This window comes from Rhinolophus sinicus, chromosome 17 (genome assembly GCF_057876585.1).
Source record: "Rhinolophus sinicus isolate RSI-liver-muscle chromosome 17, RSI-T2T, whole genome shotgun sequence".
Lineage (NCBI taxonomy): Eukaryota > Metazoa > Chordata > Mammalia > Chiroptera > Rhinolophidae > Rhinolophus > Rhinolophus sinicus.
In genome coordinates, this window is record NC_142517.1 from 185294972 (window position 1) to 185312154 (window position 17183).

Below are 17183 nucleotides of genomic sequence, written 5' to 3' on the forward strand. Positions count from 1 at the left end.
CCTTCAATAATATTTCTATAAGGCTATATCTGTTTCTAGGGATATGATTTGATTCAATAGCTGTATTTTGACTCTTGTAAAGTAAAAATTAACAAATGAATATCAGCAAGGGCTTCTGCACAGGACAGTTTTACTGCAAAGAATCTATTCAAAGCACAAAGAAGTATCACAATGTATCTCTTCTCTCAATTTCCTTCATCTTCCTTTCTCTCCTGTCCAAGGTTTCATTCCAAAATTCTGTCCTCCTGTTCTGCAAGGTGCTTTCCATCTCAATCTGTTTAGATTCTCTCTCCTCTTGTGTCCTATCAATTCTCTCTTAGTATCCCTCAAATGGAGCTACCTCCAATTCCTACATATGAAAATCCAAAATACACATATTTGCTATAAAAAAGGCTTTTAGAATTAACCAAAACTCTGAATAGAAACTCACAGTTGGGGAGAAATCACTTTACTAGTAAATCCCACATACAGTTGTTCTTCCTCCATCTGTGCATAATCTTAGTATTTTCTTCTGGCAGGAGTGAGAAAACCAACCAGAGATGGCTCTTACTCCTGATATTAACCAGCCACAAATGGGAATAGATGAGACTGAACTGTCAAGAACTGGTTTGGGTGAAACAGATAGGGCCTATAAAATTACTGAAGTTTTCAGAATGAGTTTGTTGGGCGTTTAAACTATAGATGCTAAACATCTCTAACATTTTAACACAAATTCTGGTTAAAAAGAAAAATCAAATAAATCTTTCATTTTAACACCCTAAGTTTGAAGTAGTAAGAACAGAACCATCCTGATACCACTGAAAGGGTTCATTTAAGGAAAGTGTGTAAGATCTTCCTAGCCTAAACTATCTAAGACTAAACAAGGAGTCAGGAGACTGCAAATTCTTCTGCCACCAACTAGCTAGAACTTTGGGCTAAATCATTTAAATCCTTAGGCTACATTTTCTTAATGTAAAAAAATAAAAATTGATTAGTTGAATCCAAAGGTCTGCCCCCAACTCCTCCCAAGCCATTCTTGTCTGAAGTTCTATTAATTACTGACTTCCCTCTAAATCCCTTCCAATTATCAGTCTTCCCTCTCCAGTCTTAATTCCAGAAGATAAGTAAGTACCTGTGCCATCTACTGTTTAGGAACACTGCTTATGGGGAGGGAGAGGCTTAGAGAGTTGGCTTTTCCATGTTCGCAGTCCCAACTCCCAACCATATGTATCTATGGTGTTTTAGTTTAAATGAGTTTCAGCAGGAGTCTATAACTTCTTCAGGGTGCTCTGACTTCTAACTAATCCAATACATCTAGGGTTTTCTGATTTTTCATTTTACCTCTTAAGAGTCTATTTATTTGAAAAGTAAAAAGAGTCATGGTTACAAGAAAAAATTAAATTTGACTTACTATGCAACAAAATACCAACTCTAGGTGGCTCCCAGTGAGAATGAACCACATCCCTACAGGGGGCTTTGCTGCACGTCTAAAATGTATTTTGAATTCAACCCTCTCATCTTAAAAGTTCACATCAACTTCACATTCTGTTCTATGGGCTAAAATAGTCTAAATGTTCAAAACTACCTATCACCAAGTAAATTTAGTGCTTCAGAATAACAAGGACATATTTATTTTGTGGTTTTGCATTCCCAATCCCTCTCCAATCCTCAACCCTGTGTGCACATGCAGACACCCTGAGGGGTACACTGCTCTAATTTGAAAAAGCAGGAAAGCAGGTGGCATCGCCTCCATCTCTTTATAAAAACTAAAAACATTATATAGGCTACCATTTTTTTTATTAACCTCTCAGTACAATGTAAACAAAAATTAAAAACTGAACAAAAATTTTAAATTCCCTTTTTAAATTTAAAAATAAATAAAAACTAATAACTTCGCTAATCTTCCTACAACTTTAAGCCATTAACAATGCCTGATCATTATAAATTTTGGTTAGACAACATGTTGGGTAAAATACCAGCGATTCTCATTCTCGCCACCTCGGCCAGAGCTGATAATGGTCAGGCAATGTTAAGTTTGGTGCCGTTTTTGATTATAGCTAAAAGAGTCACATGACTGGCCTCGTACCCACAATATACAAACAAGAACACACTCTGGTTGCAATTTGCCATTCCACAGATGGCTAAAGTGAGAGCTACAGCTAAGCTGGTGTCCTTTCCATTCCCAACTGAAGAGAATGAACTTCATTTAGTTCAGATCTAGAGCTCTCCAGTTATTAGACTGACTCAAACACTGAATAGCTCCATGAACTTGTACTAGCCCTCTTAAATCCTCTAAGCCTGTTTCCTCATTTGTAAAATCACCTTGCATCATTATTGTGAAGCATAAATGCAATAACCCAGTGTCTGGCACAGAGGTGACATCTATTGAAGTCTTCCTGTTTTCATCGTGGCCCAGCTCCTATCAATGTTTTCTTTGCTTCTACTTGAGTGAGTGGTTGATGAAAACATTAACAAGGGTTTAAACACCATTAGAAGGTTTACTTTAAGTCAGATTAGTAATTTTGACATAGAATTAAATTCTACGCCGCTATAGTATTCTTTCAGAGACTGTCACAGAGAGGGCAACAATATCCGCAGTCTCATCTGCTCTTCTTATAATCTGCCTTAGCACGCTTCCTATTGAGACGTAAAGTCTATGTTCCCTTCCCTGGAATCTGGGTTAACCTGTAACTACGGAGGAAGTGATGCTGAGTGACTTCAAGGGCTATATCAAAGGTGCTAACAGCCTCCACCTGTTCTCTAGGAAAGTTGCTATTGGAACTAAAACATTATGCTGTGAGGAAACCCGGGCCACAAAAGGAAGCCAAGTGTAGAAACCAGCCCACAGCCCCAGCTGAGGTCCTAGCTCACAACTGGCATCAACCCCCAGACAGGTAAGGGAGGAATCCTAGGCAACTCCAATTCCAGTTGCCTCTGACTGCAAATGCATGAGTCACTCCCAGTGAGAACCATCTAAGTAAGCCTGGTCAACAACCAGAACCATTCAAGACTATAATAAAATGACTGCTGCTGTCCTCAGCCACTGCATTCTGGGGTGATCCATTGCACAGCAATAGATAATGCAACATAGTGCTCCTCCTTGAGAAAAATGTAGAGAATTGGCAACCAGACTACCGTTCTGAGAAAGTGCTACAGGACAAAAAGGGTGGCAGGTCTGAAACACTGGCTGGGGAAAGCAGCCACAGATGAGGTGCCAAGGCTGTACGATAGTAAAAGGCTATACGTCATATGATTTGTCCCTTGTAAACCCCTAAATTGTCAAAGTCACTAAACTTACGAAGCCCATGGTTCATAAAAGAAAGAGCTTTGTGCCTACAGGGACTAAGAGCAAAAGTCATTGGAGCAGAGACAGATGAGACCATAGGAAGTGAAGTCAGAAATCGTGGAGAGGCAATTGGATACTCACAGGCTACATACAACTAAATCATGCAGAGGAGCTCCAAGTTAATCTGCAGATTAAAAAGTTAGCTTTCCTTTTTGGTTAAATATAGATCCCAGTTAGGTTTCTCTATAATAAAAAATACCAGAATTGCTGTTACCTGCATGCTTCTCTCTCAGAAGACCAGAAAGACCAAAGCTTAAATATTATTATTTAAGAACAAATACTAGCAGAAAGAATCTAGGTGTAAGCAGAATTAATTCTATGCTTATTTGTACTTAAAAAAAAAGTAATTTTTCACTTAAGAAGATTACTACTTCTTAAGAAATTATACTGTTCATTCAACAAATAATTAATGAAATACTACTGTGAGTCCAGCACTGAACTGGTAAGCACAGGGAATATAGCTACTTAAAAGGTAGACATGGTCCCTACCCTCAGGCAGTTGTATTAAAATATCTAACATGCGACTAGAACTTTTACACCTTTATACTTACACTCTTTACTTTTTAAATTAATGCACCTACATGTTAAAAATATTTTAAATCTGAAACGTTTTTCATCACACACACACACACCATGTAGGAAGAGGATTATTAAAGAAGACAAATTTTATAATAATAATAAATTCAGCATTCCCAGAATAAATAATGTCACTCTTATATCATAAGCACTCATCAAATCACCATTGTTGAAATGAAAAATATATACTAGATATTATATTTTTACTTGACTATATAAACATGATTACAAAAAATTAAATATGTTCCCCCAAAAAGCTCACAAGAAGTAAAATCGGTCATGAATTCTGTTAAGCAAATTATCATCTAAATTATATACACAGATGTCACAAAATAACAGTTAAAGCATTTTAGGAAACTCGCTGATATCAGTCTTACAGCCAGGACAGATAATATTTCTTTAGAGAAAACACTTATATTCCCACTGTGAATAAACAACAACGCTGTTATTCAAAACTCTTTAAAAAAAGATTTTATTTGTGATTAGAAACATTTCTTAATGTTCATTTAAAAGAATACAGTTTCCATGGATAAAAAGTTTCACTGAATATGCTACAGAACCGTATACTCCTTATCCTAGTAACTATATTTCTAGAAACGTATTAAAGAAAAAATTATCCATTTCATAACCATCAAGTTGGCAAAAACAGTAAGTCTGATAAAACCAAAGGCTGGGGAGGATGTGGAGTAATGGGAACATTTCTGGTAAGGAGCCACATATATGTCTTAACACTTAGGACAGCCATTTGGAGATTACATATCTTATGATCCCACACTACCACCTGTGAGTGTCCAAGCACTTAAGAGACAAGCACCAGGAGAAATATAAAAGAATGTTTATTGTAGCAGCCTAATTATCTAACTATTCCTCAAAACGGGAATGGAAAACCTGGCTCATTCTGATAAAAAGAAGGACCTGGATCTACAAGAATCAGTATGAATAATGTCAAACTATATGGTTGAGTAAAAAATGCAAATCTTTAAAGAATGATAAATATAGTTTATCATTCATACAAAATTCAAAAGTAGAGACAGCTGGTTAAGTAAAATATTATGGATACGTATGTATTAAATTTCACTACAACATGCAACAGAACGACATAAATTGTTACCTGGAGGAAGATTTTTGTTGTATCTTCTCCCTAAATAAATTATTTGAAGCAAACTATGAACAATGAATTACTACTGGTGATGAGTATATAGATGTCTATCACATTCTATACTTTGGTTAAAATGTTTCAAAATTAAAAACAAATATACTTTAAAAAGAAATTCAAAATATGGACAAAGTCTGTGAACAAGTATGCCCATCGAAGTCAAGTATTTAAAAAAAAAAAGAAGGGGAGGGCAACTAAATACCCTACAAGAAAAGAAAAACTGAGGAAATTCAAGGGAGTCTTATATGTCCATCCCGAATTATAATGCAGATGTTGTAAATTATTCATAAAATATTTAATGCATGGGAAATGGTAGTGACATAAGTCTTAATGAAAGAAGCAGAACTAAACTGTGTATACAATAATAAGCTATACAAATACATACATACACACACATATATACAAGTACATGAGAAACTAGACCACAAATTTTAACTCTAGTCATTTCTGGATGGTAGAATTTTGTTTTATTTCATTCTTTATAAGTTTCTAAGGGCTGCATAGTCCCATGAATATTATTATTGAAAACAGTTGAACAATAAAGGCAACTACAAAATACAAACTCAAAATCCTCTGGTAAAAACTGATGCCCCAATTAAACTGATAAGATTCTGTTTTACTTCTGATTCTAAAACTACTGAACTATGTTAATAAATATAAGCCTTTTTAAATATTAATATCCTTAACCATACAAGCCAAAAGAATTATGCCAACAAATACAGTTGAAAACTTCAGCTTTAATGTTTCTAAGATAATTTAGGCTCCTCTATTTCTAGCACTGTCACATCAGAATAGGTGGCCTCTCATCCATGCATTAGAAAAGGTTATCATGTGGGAAATCTCCATATCAAATCTTAATTTATATCATAAAAATAAGCATGTATAAATAATAATTTGGTTGTAAGAAATTAAATAAGACAGTGTGCAGTGTTTACATAACACATTATATGTCAAGAGAAAATTATAAAATACTGCTGAGAGAAATTAGAGACCTAAATAAATGAACAGATATACCATGTAAATGGATGAGAAGATGCAATATTGTTATATGTTAATTCTTCCCCATATTGAACTAGGTATTCATTGTAATCACAATCAATATACCAAATCCGATTCTAAAATTTATATGGAAAAGCAAATGGCCCAGAAAGGCCAAAACAAGCTGGAAAAGTAACTTGGAGGATTTACACTACCTGATCTCAAGACTCACTATAAGGCTATGTAATCAAGACAACGTAATAGTGGCAAAAGAATAGAAAATTACATCAATGTAACAGAATGGAGTCCAGAAATAGACCCACACTTATTCTGTCAACTGATTTTTAACAGGGAGGTCAAAGTTAAAGTAGGTAAGAAGGACAGAGATTTTTCTTTCCTAGCTCTACTGAGATATAATTGACAAAAATGGAAAGCATTTTTTAACAAATGATATTGGAACAAATATAATATATAAAGAATTGCTACAAATAAAAAAAAGTTAAACAACCCAATTTTTAAAACGGGCAAAAAACTTGCAGTTACTTCCCAAATGACTAACAAAAACATGAAAGTTGCCCAACATTATTAATAATTAGCATATTAAAACTACAATAACATACCACTACATATCCATTCCAGTAGCTAGAATGAAAAAGATTGACAATACCAAATGTCATGATGTAAAACAATTAGAATTGTCATATAATGCTATTGGATATGAAAATGATACAACTTTGGAAAAGCTTGCCAGCTTCTTAAAAAACAAAAAAATAGTTACCTAACCTATATAATGATCCAGGATGTCCTCACAGGTATTTATCCAAGAGAAATGAAAACATATACCATGAAGAGATTTGTACACAAATGTCACAGCAGCTCTTTTTGTAAAAACCAGAAATGAAAACAGCCCAAATATCTATCAATAGGTGAATGAATAAACAAGATGTGGTAGATACACATAATGGAATACCATTTGGCAACAAAAAGGAACTAAGCTAAGCAACAATATGGAATAATCTAAAAATCATTATTCTGCATAAAAATAATCCAGACAAGAGAGAGAATGAGTGAGAGAGAACACTGTATGATTCCATATATAACATCTAGACAATGTATAACTGACCTATAGTGACAGGTTGCCCAGAGACAGAGGTGGAGGGCAGGGTGACTTGCAAAGGAGTATGCGGAGACTGTGGAAGACAATGGAAATGTTAGCTATCTTGATTGCAGAGATGGCTTCACAGGTGTATGAAAATTTACCAAATTGTATACTTTGATGTGTGCAGTTTATTACATGGAAATTATACCTCAATACAGTAGAAAACATTTTTAAAGAAAGAAACAAACCAAAGAACTTTATAGCAGAATTAGAGTTGGGAGTCAAGGTAGTGGCTACGCACCAGGGAGCAGAGGCATAAAGAGGTAAATACGAGGGGGGTTTCTAGCACGCTGGTAATTTTCTGTTTTTCATCTGTGTACTGCAAAGACACTCATGAAAGAGGGCTTCCAGAGCTGCTTCAGAAAGTAGCAAGAATGATGGGATAAGTGTATTTGAAGCGAGAGGGAGTATTTTGAGGGGGATTAATGGCAATGTGTCTTTTACTGTAATAAATTTTTTTTTATTTAAACATGCACTGTATCATTTGATCGCACCTCGTATGTATTTTATTAGGTTAGTGCAAAACTAATTGCGGTTTAAAGTGTTAAAAATAATTGCAGGGGGCAGATGGGTGGCTCAGTTGGTTGGAGCGCGAGCTCTGGGCAGCAGGGCTGCTGGTTTGATTCCCACACGGGCAAGTGAGCTGCGCCCTCTACAATTAAAGTCAATGAGCTGCCGCTCAGCTCCCAGGTGGCCAGATGGCTTGGTTGGTTGGGGTGCGGGCTCTCAACCCAAGGTTGCTGGTTCCATGGACTCCCGCAAGGGATGGTGGGCTGTGCCCCCTGCAACTAACAACGGCAACTGAACCTGGAGCTGAGCTGCACCCTCCACGACTAAGATTGAAGGGACAACAACTTGACTTGAAAAAGTCCCGGAAGTACACACTGTTCCCCAATAAAATCCTGTTCCCCTTCCCCAAAAAAATCGTAAAAAAATAAAATAAAAAATAATTGCAAAAACCACAATTACTTTTGCACCAACCTAATAATACAATATATGTGTATCCTTAACATACAAAGTGGCATCTTCATTATGGACACCTGTCCGACAGTCACACATCACATAAAGTAACCTACGTATCTGTTACTAAGTGATTCTAAGTATTCTGAGAGAAGAGTGATAGCATTTGCGAGATTCTTTTTCAATAATGAAATAAGGAATCTACCTTTTATAAGCTGCTACAGGAGATTGGTGTTTCAGAGAAGATACATTCTCAACCATAAATGATTTCCTTAACAGAAACAATATTTTATGGGAAAACTGCATTATATAATTCTTCATGAAGCAGCTACTTTTCTCAACAAAAGAAAGTTGGGGGTGAGAAAAGCAAGATTTAATTTCAAAAGCAACCACTGCAGCAAAAGTTGAAGCAAAAAGAGTGCCAAGTGTTATAGGATGTTATTGATGTGGCTGAGGAGTGACCCTGTATTTTGTACCAAACAGGTTTATTGGCTTTCTCGTGGCAAAGTATTTAAAAAGAGCTGCCAAATTTCAAGATGAGTTAAACATTTATCTTTTACAAAAATAAGTGTCTAAATTTGCTGACTTTTTGTGATAAATAACTGTTAGCAGTATGCTACTTAGCCATTGTTTTTAAAAACAAAAATATGGTTTTAAAATGCCTGATCTATCTGTACCTTAAAGGTAAATCAGGCATTTTAAAACTTAGTAAGAAAATAACTGTATTCCAAAAGAAAACAATGTGTTGACATCATCTTGAAACACTTGTACCTGCATACTCTAAAACAGAGAAACCATTTTCTAACTCTTTAAATGCTTCTCAAAAAAAAGTTTCTATGGATTTTGAACACATTTATTAAAAATACATAAATGCAAATCCTCCCATTGGTTTGCACAGGAAAAGCAAACTTTACTACCTAATTCTGCAAATTGATGGATAGAAATTAAACAGTAAGTATATCTAGAAAGTAAAGCCAAAAATGCAGTTATTCGTTTTGGGTATATGTCCCTCCATCAGCTCCCTTTTAGCTAAGACAAGCATTAAAACCAAGTACCAAAATAAACAGAAGTCCTAGACTTTGGAATTTAAGTATTACCAAGTAGTAAAACCAAGACTTTTCAAACATAATGCAGAATATTCATTGCCCCTGCTTTAAATATATATATATTTATTTTTAAAACTTAGAGTAAACAAAAAGGTTTTTGAGCCTTTACTAACACTTATAAAGCACTCATTCACAGACAAGGGGGGCCACTGACTCCCCTCACCAGTCTCTAAAGTCATTTGTTACAATATAAAATAAACCAAATAAGCCAAGAAAGAATTATTCTTTATAAATAAATATTATTACATTTTTGTGCATCCTTTCAGGAGCTGTAACACCAACTGTAAAGAGTTCTTCAAATAATGGCTTTCATGAAAACCTTATTATTGAATTTCTATTATATTTAAGGAACTGAGAAGCATCTCAGCTGAGTTAAACCCAGGTCCAATACTTCACAACTCGGGGATTCAAGACAGTACACAATTATCTACAACTGAAGGCAAATCAAGTAAGGTCTAGAGGAGTGAAGAAGAAAGCAATTAATTATAGTTGGTGTCAAACAGCTTCACAAAGGTGGAGCTGGTCTCAAAAGATGAGTGGAATTTTGACTAGAAAAATCAGGGAAAATAAACCATACTTAGAAACATGGATAGAACATGTATAATCTGGGATACATAAAAAATACATTATATTTTCAAGTCATATTAGTTTTGCTGTAATGACTTAGCTAACACTATTCTTCACATAGCAAACATAATAAGATTTGTCTAAAAGTAGTTTCAAAAAAAGCATCCAATTTTCAAGTATGGTTACAATTTATTGTAACCATAGTTACTGCAATACTACAATATTTGGGCCTATTTAATATGTTTACAGTTCTAATTTTCTCCAGATTTCACCATTCTTCACTAGGGGTCTTAAATGTTAAGTGGTATATAATGACAAGACATCAATTATGGGCTTCCCAACTTGCTTTTCCTCTCATCTAAAGAGATGACTTATTCCTTCTTTTCCAAACATAATTTCTTCATCCGTTTTCAAATTCCAGTTCCTTCTGTTTCTTTTTGGACTCTGCTCCCTCAATTACACTCTCTACTGATTCCTTGTATCTTGCACGTAAACCGCTGTCCTCTCTTTTAGGAGAGAATACCTACTTCTTTGATTTCTCCATTATGCCTAGCTCTGACTAAAGCAGAGAAACAATATGTATTTCATTAATAGCAAAGTACATACTTTGAAAAAGCCAATTTATAAATCATGAGTGATGTATTTTAATACATCTGCCCCAAAATGTGGTAAACACTGTACCTTAAAATAAGCGATAAAAGCAAGGATGAAGCTTTAGAGATCACATAATCTGGGAGTTTTCTAATATTTCACAATAAAACTTTTCCAGCTAAAATCTTATATAGCATCCTAAATACATAAAACTGGCAAAAATGTTACTAATACTTCTATGTTCAAATACATTAATTTATTACAAACTCAAGAGACAAATTGAGGGTGAATTATGTTACAGTCTTATGACCACCTAAGCAACCCATTTATTTATGCAAAATTTTGTTTTAATATCACCCGATAAGTAGTTGCAATTAGGTAGCAGCTTTTATTTTGTTTTGGTTGCAGTTTTTAACAGTTCACTTTGCAATCTCAGGATATGCTTCAATAAAATTGATTCAAACTTTTTTTTAAAATAAGAATTTTTTCTTTTAAAATGAGCTAGTTATAATAGCTAACAACTGCTTACAAGGCAAACAAGGTAAACCCAAAGCTTGCCAAAAGCTATAAAAACATTTATGATATGATATCAAGACTTAAGTGTTACATGTTCATTTACTACTAAATGAATAACACACAGGATGAGCATACCCCCAAAGAAATGGGCTTAAATCTTGCCTGGTGTTCAACTGAACACAATGTATACGCCATAGAAAGGTATTATTTAGACAATTCTATATGAATAGATGTGCATGCACAAGACTAAAGTTTTTTTAAAAATCTACAAATTACAACTTTCCTTATTAATAACTCATTTAAAATTCACAAAAAAGCACAGAGATAGTAAGAGAAGCTTGTTTGTGTGTGCTGGGGACAAGGAATGCTTGCCCCCAGCGCACACAAAAAATTAACAATGTATAACCACGTAGCATGATGGTTTTCAATGTGTTAAAATTTTATATAGATGTACATGAGGGTGCCAAAACCACCAGGAAAGTACAGTCCTTTCAACAAATGGTGCTGTAAAAAATGGATATTCACAAGCAAAAAGTTGGACACTTACCTAACACCATTTGCAAATATTAACTCAAAATGGACCAAAGACCTAGAAACATAAGAGCTAAAATTATAAAACTCTCATAAGAAAACAAAGAGGAAAAGCTTCATGACATTGGATTTGGCAATGATTTCTTAGACATGACACCAAAAGGACAAGCAACAAAAGACAAAAATAAAGTGGACTTCAATAAAATGAAAAACTTCTGAACATCAAAGGACACTACCAATAGAAAAGGCAACCCACAGAATGGGAGAACATATTTGTAAACCATGGATCTGATATAAGATTAATATCCAGAATATATAAAGCATTCCTACAACTCAACAACAAAACAAATCAATTTATAATAAAAAATATTGGGCTTGGATAGACATTTTTACAAAAGAAGATACACGAATGGCTAATACACATGAAAAGACACTTAACATCACTAATCACTAGAAAAATGTAAATGAAAACCACAATGACACACCACTTCTCACTCATTAGGATGGCTATTATAAAAAAAGACAACAGAAAATAAGTGTTGATGAGAATGTGGAGAAATTGGAAACTTCGTGCATTGCTGATGAGAATGTAAAATACTACAGCTGCTGTAGAAAACAGTATGGCAGTTCCTTAAAAATCAAACATAGAATTATCACATGATCCAGGCACTCCACTTCTGGGTGTACAACCAAAATAACTGAAAGCAGGGACTGGAATCGATGTGTATACACCAATGTTCAGGGAAGGATTATTCACTATAGGCAAAAAGTGGAAATAATCTAATGTCTATCGGCAGATGATAAACAAAATGTGGTACATACATAACAATGGAATATTATTCAGCCTTAAAAATGAATGAAATTGATTCATGCTACAACATGGGTGAACCTTGAAGACATCATGCTAAGTGAAATAAACTAGTTACACACACAAAAAAAAGCCACACAAATATTGCATGATCCACTTATATGAAGTACCTGGAGTAGTCAAAAATCACAGAAACAGAAAGTAGAAAAGTGGTTACCAGGGGCTGGGGAGGGCAAAGGGGCAGGGAGTTACTGTTTAAGGAGTAGAGTTTCAGTCCGGGTAATGAAAAAGTTCTGGAGATGGATAGTGATGATGGTTGCATAACTATGTGAATGTACTTAATACCACAGAACTGTACACTTAAAATGGTTAACGAGTATTATGTTGTGTATTTTACCACAATAAAAAAAAATACTGTGCGTTATATATTTTATTATGGTGGCAGTATAGGAATGGCAGTATAGGTAGGTTAAAAACACAAGCTTAAGAATTATGCTGCCTAGTGTCAAACCCAGCTCTGCCACTTTATAGTTCTGTAGTCTCTGCCTGTTTTCTTAGATATTAACAGAATCTACTTCACAGGATTATGGCAAGGATTAAGTAAATTAACGTATGTAAAGCATTTAAAGAGTGCATATCATACAGAAGTCACTTTTTATTATTATGGGTTTAAAGTACAATTTTAATAAGATTTAAGTCAAACATCTGCAGAACCTCTGAAGGTCCTCCTCAAAATTCTAGAGTCAGTAAAACACAGATTGAAAACCGAACTAATCCAAATTTCTCATTTTACAGGTAAAGGAATTGACAGTCCAAGACAGGTGATTTGCCTGAGGTCACATATCCTGTTTCACTAATATTAATTTTCCTAAAATAAGAGACTGAGATTAACAATACTAATGTTGGCATTCAACTACTTGAGGACTAAGGCAAAGCCATGAGTGTCTATAACGTGCGTCCAAGAATCTATGAATAGCGTGATAGTCATCCACTACGCAATTCTAATAAATAACTATGCATGGGTAGGAACCAAAAGGTAGCAAAACCAAAAGATAAGTCGTTTTAATTATCTTCAAAGACAATGGTTTAAAACACCTCTTTAGAAAATAAAGTGTTAAAATATTTGTGAAAACAAATGATATAGATCAAGAGTTTGAGACACACCCAATATGTGCCCACTACACGGCTCCTTTCAGCCAGTTACTTAATCTGAAAAATCAGCTGCTTTTCTACTGAACAGAGGAATTTTTCTGCAAATAATTTTTTATTAAATTCAACAGAAGAGAACAGCAGTCCAAATAACGCAAAATATCTAATCCAAAAAAAATCATGTATTAAACTTGGTAGACATTTCTGTACTTACTTGAATAGGCTAATCTGGTTTCTGAGAAATTCACAACACAAAAAGCAAAACAACAGAAACAATCTTTGAAGGTCAGACTCAACAAAAGCTAAAGAGGTTTTGAGAAGCTCTATTTTGCCCTTCCCCCACTACTCTTCCACCCCAATTCTGCTCTCAAGAATAGCACCACCTCTACTTGGAAAGTCCTCCCCCTCCCCATTTACATCATTCGAAATCCTATCCATCCTTAAAGGTTCCACTTAAATGCTGCAGCTTCCATCGATTTTTCCTCCAATGCTCCCAATCTTGAATTAAGCTCTTTCCTCTTCGCTCCCTTATTTTGCACCTGTACTTCAACATTTTATAATATAATGCAATGCATTACAATTACCTACATTCACTTCTTCCCCCACCTTCACCCAAGAAAATCCCAAGAACAGTAGGCCAGGGTGGAAAGGAATTAACATTTGTTAAAATCTCAGTGCCAAGCAAGGTGATAGGCGTTTAGCACACATTATCTCATTTAATGTTTGACAACCATCTGGGGAGGTAAGCAGATGGTGTTATTCCCATTTTACTGACAGAGAACGTACTGTTGAGAGTTCAATAGCTCATCCGATGTCACTCTGCTAAGCCAATTACCGTGCTTCTGGAACCGCTGGTTCCCCTGGCTTCAAAGAGCTCTTTCCACCACTCTATGCTGCAGGTCTTGTTCACTTCGTGTCACCCATGCTGCCTAAAAGATAGTAGGTATTCCACAAATATTTGCTTTATTTAATATTCCCATGAACTCAGTACCACCCTTTTAATAAGCGGAGTACGCCCCACCCCTAGCCCGTAACCTTTACTGTTCCTTCATAGCGGACTTTACAGCTCTCCACATTTCCAAGAGAAATGCTGCAGACATCAACCCTTATTGGGAGGCTCAGTGAAAACCTTCCAGTTCTCCCGGATTTCCCCAACTGTTCTTCCCACAGAATGTAAGAAACACACACACACACGACACATCTGATGTAACGCTTATACCCTTCCAAAAAGCTCTTATTTCATACTAAGCCACGTCTCCGCGCTTACAAGCAATAAGGCTTCTGCGGTTTCCAGCTCACACTGCGGGGACACTGACTAAGAAAAGCACATCTTTCAAACCATCTGAAAACGAAGGCACCCTAATACTACATTACACTGCATCCTTCTCCTTCCCTCTCTGTCCCCACCCTTTCCACCCCCCCCCCACCCCCCAATACACACACACCCTGAACTGCGGTTTGGATTTCCGGCGGGAATGCACAGACACAGAGAGATGAGATGGGGCTCAAAAGCAATGGGGCAATTACTTAACCTGCTTAATTAGAAAGAAGATACAGAAGATGCCCCGCCTTTTTAAATCTCTGCACTGAACTCCTTTACGAAAGATGGGGGTGGGGGGGGGGAGGTACTGAAACCCAGGAACCCCAGACATCGAATCACTGATTTCTACGGCTAGCGGGGCAGAGTCCTTCCCTCCCGCGGTCCCGGGCCACCAGCTACGGGTGCTAGTCGAAGAAGCCCATCCACACCCTCCCCAGGCCGCCCTATATCTCATTGTCTCCCTCCATCGCCGTTCCCGGGGACGCAGGGTGCAGCTCAGGCCCCGCCAACTCCCACCCAGACGCCCGCCGCCTCGCCCGGCCAGGTCCAACCAGCTCCGGCAGCGACCCCGCCCCAGGTTCGGCCATCCGCACCGCGCCCGGATGGCGGGGCCGGGCGCCGGGAAAATGGAGGCGGGAGAGGCGGCAGCGCCTCACAGACCCGCTCCTGCCGGGTTCCCTCCGCCGACCCCGAGGGCGAGGCTGAGCACTCACCGCGACAGCTGCTCGGTCCTCCGGCGGCCCCGGCTACCTTAGCGGCCTCCGGCTGGGCAGTCGCCGCTTGCGCTCCTCAGCCGCCGCCGCCGCCGCCTCCCCAGGCGCGGCGCTTCTTCCCGACAGACGCCGTGAGCGCCCACTGCTCCCGCGCCGCGCGCTCCGTGACTGACTGACTGACTGACCGACCCACCGGGCGGGGGCGGGGGGTGGGGGGAGGAGGGGCGGGAGCGCGCTGCGGGGGGGCGGTCGCAGAGTCCAGCGGCGGAGGATTCGTGAGCGGCCGCGTCCGGCCGAGACGCAGAGGGCGGGGTTGAAGGCCCGGCGGCCGACAGGCGGACCGGCTCGCGCACCGCCGCTCACTCCCCCGCCCGCCACCAACCACTCACTTCCGGCGCAGGCAGCCGCGCCCGCCGCTCCCGAGCGCCCGCCCGCTGCCCGCGCCCCCGGCCTGCGCCCCCTTGCCGGCGCTGCTCACTCTCCCCTCAGGCGCCGGACCGCACCCAACCGGGGCTGTCTTCCGTGCTCCGCCTTTCCTCCGCGCGTCCCTGGGAGCCACCTCAGGAACCTGTGAATCAGGGAATGAATGAGTGAGAAAGGAAAATCCCTGTGCTAGCCCACCTCCAGCTCGCCTTTCCCTGGAAGCAGGCCGAGCCGAGCGGCCTCTGTCCGAGGGCCCTGGCACACAGCGAAGATCTGTCCAGGACCGATATGCATGCGCCTTATGCTGCAGTGGTCCAAGTCTCCAGCAATACATCAGTTCTTGTCTTAGGCTCTTAAAGGACCTTTGTCGTGGGACCTTTTTTTTCTTTTCAGGAAATCCCATTTTGGCCAACAACTCTGGAGTTTCATGCACTTTATTGGGAAGCTTTTAAAATTGGGGCATTTCAATTACCTTTAAACACTTTTTAACTTTGAAATTTGCTTATTTTGCATTCTTAATATCTGTCACCCCGTTATTGAAATTGTTTAGGAGTAAGGTGTTGGATTTTTCCTTCCCACGAAGCTCTAAATTACTCAAATACTAGATGGCTCTGTTGCGCAATGGATAGCGCATTGGACTTTTAAACTACTCAAATACTGCTTATTTTGATGCAGGCTTGACTGAGACTTTTATATTTGAATTTATATCTTTATTTTGACCTAAAGTTGATCAAAGGAAGTGGGGGGGGGGGGTTAAGTAATTTTTGCTTTGGCTACATGCAAAGCAAGTTTGTTGACAGCATTAAACAATTGACAAGTCAGCAGTGTGTCCTGGAATTAGTTGCAGTGAACACTCCTTTTTCTCCTCTTCCCATCTGCTTGCTAAGATATCTGTATCTTGAAGTTTCACAGATAAAGAATTGACTGTACATTTCTGAGATCTTGGCTCCCTTTCTAAGAACCAGGGTGTTCGTTTCTCTGTCCTGGGGCAAAATCCTGGTTTGGTTAATTACATTCCTTTTTCCAGCTATTCTTAAGGACTTTCTACTGGTTTTGGTCTATTTTGCACAATCTACTCAAAACTGGCACACAAGCTGTTTCAAACTTGTATTTAGAACCGTACAATAGAGTCAGGAGCTGTATTTCACACTGGAGATATCTGCACTTTAGAAACAACTGCCCTTCTGTATTTTAAGTTTAGCAGGTGGTACAATATTCTTGTGTAGAATATTATTTCTTATAAATGAAGATGGTGTCGCTAACCAATCCCTGTAGATTGTTCCTTCCTTGTGGAATTCATCATT

At 38.1% G+C, this 17183-nt stretch overlaps 1 protein-coding gene across 8 annotated transcripts in view; it reads right to left on the reverse strand.

Moving 5' to 3' along the window:
* RAPH1 (Ras association (RalGDS/AF-6) and pleckstrin homology domains 1) overlaps window positions 1-16097 on the reverse strand; it is an 84478-nt gene extending 68381 nt beyond the window's left edge. For 4 of the 8 annotated variants that reach the window (XM_074340529.2, XM_074340501.2, XM_074340494.2 and 1 more), the window contains exon 1: window positions 16078-16097. The gene's annotated coding sequence lies outside the window, so the exon portion shown is untranslated. Of the gene's footprint in view, window positions 1-14208; window positions 14352-15456; window positions 16007-16077 lie in introns of those variants that run through there. The other 4 variants (XM_074340506.2, XM_074340518.2, XM_074340513.2 and 1 more) reach the window with 4 other exon arrangements.
* Window positions 16098-17183: the final 1086 nt, after the last annotated feature.